Source organism: Eurytemora carolleeae, unplaced genomic scaffold (genome assembly GCF_000591075.1).
Source record: "Eurytemora carolleeae unplaced genomic scaffold, Eaff_2.0 scaffold501, whole genome shotgun sequence".
Taxonomy (NCBI): Eukaryota; Metazoa; Arthropoda; class Copepoda; order Calanoida; family Temoridae; genus Eurytemora; species Eurytemora carolleeae.
This window is the reverse complement of record NW_019396608.1, coordinates 118,307-125,131: the sequence shown is the minus strand read 5'-3', so window position 1 is coordinate 125,131 and position 6,825 is coordinate 118,307.

Genomic DNA, 6,825 nt, shown 5'->3' with positions numbered 1-6,825 from the left:
GAAGGGTAGAGAAAGGAAGTTTATGTGTTGGATTACGTGAAAAGATAAATGATTATGCAAAAGAAATGTTAAAATATGAAATATATTTAAAATGTTGAAGGTTTTAAGCTTTCCACATTAACATTGAACACGATTCTGAATTTGAACAATGTTTGATATTTGTAATGTGTACAGAGCTGAAAACTTTAGAATCGGAAACCCTTCGTCAAAGAGAATAGATTATAAATAGAGTGGAAATTAAACAATCCCTTGGTATGAATTTTGTCGGTCCCTTTCAGCCGGCCTGAAAGGGAGTTCAAAGTGTACAATTCATGTAAATGTTAAAAAATTATGCGCAGTACATTACACTAATACAGTATGATCCCTTGACATATCCATTCCAATTTCTTTGTTTTATAAAGTTGTTAAATAACTTTAAACATGTATATTCGCTTTAGGTGAATTAAAATCCTTATTTTACCAAACATTACAATGTTAAAATCGTCGTTTGTAAAGTGAACACATACAGAATTGTTCTTTTTTTTGCTTCAGACTCTTTTGTATACTGCAATTAATATCTTGTTTTAAATTAATTTTCCTATTTCAAATAGGGAAGCTTTTAAGGTGCTCTTCTATTTTAATCGTGAACATTTTCTTCTTGTATATCATTGTAAAACAAAAACAAACAAAAAATAATAAGGGTTTCGATTTTGACAACATTTTTTCTGTTATTTCACTTAGTCCTGTTTACTCTGGTTCAGTGTGAGTATTGTTTGTTTACTTAGTCATGTTTACTCTGGTTCATCGTGAGTATTGTCGGCTACTCAGTTCTGTTTACTCTGGTTCAGCGTGAGTACTGTTGGTTTACTTAGTCCTGTTTACTCTGGTTCAGCGTGAGTATTGTTGGCTACTCAGTTCTGTTTACTCTGGTTGAGCGTGAGTATTGTTGGTTTACTTAGTCCTGTTTACTCTGGTTCAGCGTGAGTCTTGTAGGTTTACTGAGTCCTGTTCAGCGTGAGTACTGTTGGTTTACTCAGTCCTGTTTAGCGTGAGTATTGTTGGTTTACTCAGTCCTGTTTAGCGTGAGTATTGTTGGTTTACTCAGTCCTGTTTAGCGTGAGTACTGTTGGTTTACTCAGTCCTGTTCACTCTGGTTAAGCTCGAGTATTGTTGGTTTACTGAGTCCTGTTCAGCGTGAGTACTGTTGGTTTACTCAGTCCTACACTCTGTTTCAGCGTGAATACTGTTGGTTTACTCAGTCCTGTTTACTCTTGTTCAGCGTGAGTACTGTTGGTTTACTCAGTCCTACACTCTGGTTCAGCGTGAATACTGTTGGTTTACTCAGTCCTGTTTACTCTGGTTCAGCGTGAATACTGTTGGTTTACTCAGTCCTGTTTACTCTGGTTCAGCGTGAATACTGCTTATTTTTAGTGTCACAACAAGTTATTGTATGGAATGATATGTATTGATTTATCGATTGATTGATGCTTATTATTTACTCTGAACATTAAACCAATAAAACCGGTTGGAGAAGTTAGGTTTCTATAACACCATCTTTCAAGGAGTCATTCGGGACTTCGGTTTTGTTAAACTTTTTTGATTAACAAATCAATAGTTTCTGTTGTCATAAGGATTAAGTTAAATTTTTTAAGTATGTTTTAAGATCGACCAATCAGAAGCCACAATAAAATGCTTATAGCTGTTTTCTTTCACTGACCTAGCACTTATTTACTTAATATTAAAAGTTTCCACAATAGATTTAAAGTTCAGGCATTGTAAATTAGCGATATAATTTAGAAGTTCCAACTCAGTGAAATATATGTTATATACCCTCTTTCGGTATATGTTATATATGTTTAAAATGTATAACCCCCCACTTTACGTTTGAATAATTTATATTACTAATCTCTTGCTAATCTATGATTTTATTACAAGATATACATTCATAACTTAGCTTTAACCACAATAAAATGCACAGTCTCTCCCCCTGACAGATAGAGATGGGCATAGCATTTTCTCAAGATTTCAAGCTTCTAAATGATCCAGGATAATATCTCACTTACACATGTACAACAAANACGATGTTTCGTTTAGAAAAAAAAATAACAATGGAAAGAGAAATTGAAAAAATGTCGTTTTTTAAAACGAACGAAAATAAACAAATTAAAATCGTGCTAACGAATTTGAAAAAACAAAAGTTTTTAATTAACGAACCAATTTTCCAGAAGATTTTTAAAAACGCTAGTTTTTTATTTACTAAACGAACGATTTAAAAAAAAAAACTTTTTATGAACAAACGATTTTTTCGAACCAAGTTTCTAAAAAGAATTTTTTTTTACTGAACGAACGATGGTAAATTGAAATATCGGTGAGAAAACGAACGTATTAGATGGAAAATTACTGATAATATTTTAGCTTATGCAATCACCCCACCCAAGAACTAACAAGATCAATTTTTTTTGAACGATTGAAAATAAACGATACATGTCGTTCAGGAACGATAAAAGAACAAAATAAAAAAGGAACGCACCCATCTCTACCTACAGATACAATAATACAACAAATACAAACGGATTTAAGTTTGTAGATAAAGAAAACAAATTTTTCTCTAAATGACGCAAAAAAAAAAACATTTTAAAAATCTTTATTAATATCTTACAGAGCACACCAAGCATGAATTGTTTTAACAGATCTGTTTTAATTAGATTAATTTTAATTATATGTTTATAAGCAATATGCCTGAATGCCTGTGTACAAGTTATATGCTTGAGTGCACCAATGAAATCATCTTATTCATGAATTTAAACCAAATTTACATACTTTTCAGGAAAATTTTGTTGTTTGTATCATTTGAAAATATAGAACGGAGGGAGGTAAAATTCAATGTTTCACGCTTCACATTTAAAAAATAAATAAATTGAATTGACTTAAATTTTCTGAATTTTAAGGAGAATACCTGATTCACAGAGGTGGCCTTTATCAAATCAAAACTCATAAAACCTTTGTTTTTTACTAGCTTATAAAGTGTTTAGTTCTAACAGTTTCCTCCATTATTTCAAAAGCAGAAATCTACAAGTCACTTTATAAAGAAACCACTACTAAAATTGATCCATTTTCAAAAATAAAAAAATACTGGATATCTCATTTATTCAGACAAAGCTTAAAAGGGTAACGATTGTGAATTAGACATTACTGTTCTATATATTAAGAATCACTGGAAAATTCTAAAGTACTTTAAAACGCCTTTAGTTTCTTTAATTTTATTTTAGTTTGTTTTACAGTTGGGGTTGAAGCAAAGTAAGGTGGTTCTTTTCTAGCACGTTATAATTTATCAATCAAGATCTATTTCCATCCACAACGAAAACTTACACTTCAAAGCGACTGCTGGCATTGAAATAAAGCTTAATCCGTTAAAAACAGCTGAATATTATTTTTGCAATCTCTTATTGGTCGATCAGATTTGTTGTGACGTCTGATTAGGTGAACCTCTAGAAACATTAGAAAAGTAAATTTACTTCATCTGTCAGATTACGTACCAAAGAACCGGAATTATACTTTCTGAAGGGATTATAAATTCAAAAGTTAAGACTTCATAGTCAAGAGTGAAAATAAATTTTAATTTTAATGAAAATTAGGTTAGTAATAAATAGGTTCAAAATGCAACCCCCACCCCCTTCCCTCACAGTTAATGGTATAATGGTATGCATGAGAGTAGTTATTTTCTGCCGGCACAGTAAGGGCACAGATTTTTAGTGATAATAATGTTTTTATAACAATGCCATTCATTGATGATCTTAATCTTCAATAGAATCATATTACTTCAAAATAATCCATTAATTCTTTTATCCTGAATTAATATGAAACTAAGCATGCGTTAACAGTAAAGGAAATATATTGTTATTTTTACAATGTACTTTGTTAACATGTTTACAAGTAAGTGTATGTACTTTCTTGTAAATTTGTTTTGTTCAATACACAAAAACTCAAATTTTCTAATCCCAGTATCTTTAAACCTAAAGGTGTAAACCTTTGATATTGCTATTTGATCTAACATTAATTAAAGTTCTGCAACATCGGGTTACACAGATTCAGAAATAAAAAAAAATAGAGGTTGAGGCAAGAAGTATAATAATAGAAAATTGTATATCTAAAAATACATAGTAAAGGCTTTAAGAATAGTTGATATTTTGCAAAGAATGTCCAGTTTACCATGTTTAAACCTATGAACAGAGAGCTATTCAAAAATGTATTAACAACCCCTTAAAAAAATTAGCTTGTTCATGATGTTTCATGCACCGGATTCAACAACATTCGTGTTTTTGGCCAGGAAAAAATCTGAATTTTTCATGAACCCATTTTTTACAAAAAAAAATATAATATTATTAACTGTCTTATTTTAAAATCCACGAACCCTCCCTTTAAAGCTGTTTTTGCTTCATGTTTTTCTGAGAAGTTGTGTCAGTTCTATCTGTTATATTTGGAAACTAAAACTGTAAACTCATCATGAAGCACTTTATCTCTTTTGATAATTCGTGTGCTTTAACATTATTCTTCAAAATTAATTAAAAAAGTAAAAAAAATGTTATTTCTGGATTCCATCCATATTTCTGGACTCCATCTATATTTCTGGACTCCATCCATATTTCTGGACTCCATCCATATTTCTGGACTCCATCCATAATTCTTGACTCCATCAATAAAAAAATAAAATATTTTATGCATTTTTCAAAGCACTGTTCCAATTTCTTGTTTTTTCACATTCACTAAAAAAATGGTTATAAGTACTTAACCATTCTATAGAGTATTGCCTTTACCAACAATTTGTATTCAAGACTATCTTTCTTAGAAAGCAGGGGTTTTGCAAACTAGTTTCTCAAAGATTAAATTCAGATGAAAATATTATTTTAAATTTAGAAATTGTTCAATATTAAATGAAAAATTGTAGTAAATTAACTACTCGATGAATAAATTTATGATAAATTAATGAATCAATGAATTGTTGAATCAACGTATCAAAAAATTAAAAAATCAAAAAATCAAAAAATCAACGCTTCAATGAATCAAAGAATTATTGAACCAATGAACCAGTGAATCAATTGATCAATGAATCAAAGAGTTATTAAAACAATGAATCAATCAATCAATGAATCATGAATCAATGAATCAGTGAATCAGCGAATCAATGAAACAATGAATCAATGAGTTGATAAGTTGATATGAACATGTAATGATGTATCCAATATAACTATATGTAATATAAAATATGCAATATATGTATATTTATATATGTAAGGTATAAATAATACATTGTATTGAGTTACATATCTAAGACTAGGTTTCAATAATCCCTTTCATTAAATAAATCGCAACCTGTCGATCTATCTTTATATCTTTATATATATCTTTATATGTATCTTTATATTTATCTTTATATTTGTCTTTTTAAATCATTATATATATCTTTATATCTTTAAATATATATATATCTTTATATATATCTTTGTATATATTTTTATATCAATTTATCAATCAATTTATATCAATATATCCAGCTTTATATCTTTATGTATAATGTATGTCTAAAATTTTATTTCTGTTTTCCAGGACCCTATAGATTTTAGTTTGTTTATTTTTCTTTCTTGTTTTACATCTTTANCAGTTTAGATCAAAGTTCAGGAGTTGAGAACCTTTGAATAAAGAATGGTAGTTGAACTGTGAATAGCAAACTTTTAAGTTTTTTTATTTTCAAAATTTTCGAAAATTGCTTTTTTGGAATCCTTGGACCGTGAGGTAATATTTAATAATTCAGCAAAATCATTTTTTATTGGTCAAAGAGAGAAGTATTAATAATAATAATGTACAACTACTTTACTGGGAAGTTATGGAGATAATACTTTACCAAGGGTCCCAAAGACCAATTTTGCCCAAAAAACATATCGAAAAAGTAGTTATACGCAACTTTATTGTCTTTTCAACTGAAAATGCATGAATTGGATTTAAAATTCGGTGATGGTGATGGACCAAACCTCGGTAGAGTAAAAAAGTAGATGTTAGTTCCACATTTATTGAAAATATATTTCGGTCTGGGTTGATCCTCGTCAGGTCTAACGATATAATAAACATCAAAATTGCATGAATTGGATTGTCATTTTACTTAACGGCCCTCTTTTGGGGGAATATTGGGTTGGTAATCTGTATTGAAAAGTAGCAAAAATGTTTTATAACTATTAATTACTACTTAACCGGGAGATTAAGGGAGGATAATTAAATTGAGGGGAAAACCACTTAGCCTTGGGCCTCCTCGACCTTTTTGGGGTTCTAAACCTCCCTCGCTACGCTCGTGAGGTTTAGAACCCCAAAAAGGTCTTGGAGGCCCTCGGCTAAGTGGTTTTCCCCTCAATTTAATTATCCTCCCTTAATNATTACTTATCCTCCCTGTAAAGAGGGAGGATAAGTAATTATCCTCCCTGTAAATAGGGAGGATAAGTAATTATCCTCCCTGGAAATAAAAAAGGAGGGAATTTAAGGTTGGTTATTTCGTTGAACAGGAGATTAAATTGTTGTCTACATAACACATGTTACATTTGTAGAATTTAAGTGTTTAAACTTGCAGCTTGCATGCCGTGTTAGATCAGATTAATAACAATCCACATTTTTTTCAGTTGACATTATAAATTAGGTTTGCACAATTATTTTTAATAATTTCTCACTTTGAAGTGAAACATGTTTTAAGTCAGTTTTAAAATAAATAAGATTTAATTTAATTTGTAATTAAAGTTAAGAGTAATATAAAAGTATTGAGACTATACAGCAAACAAATCATCTAATAAGAAAGAAATTTAAGTA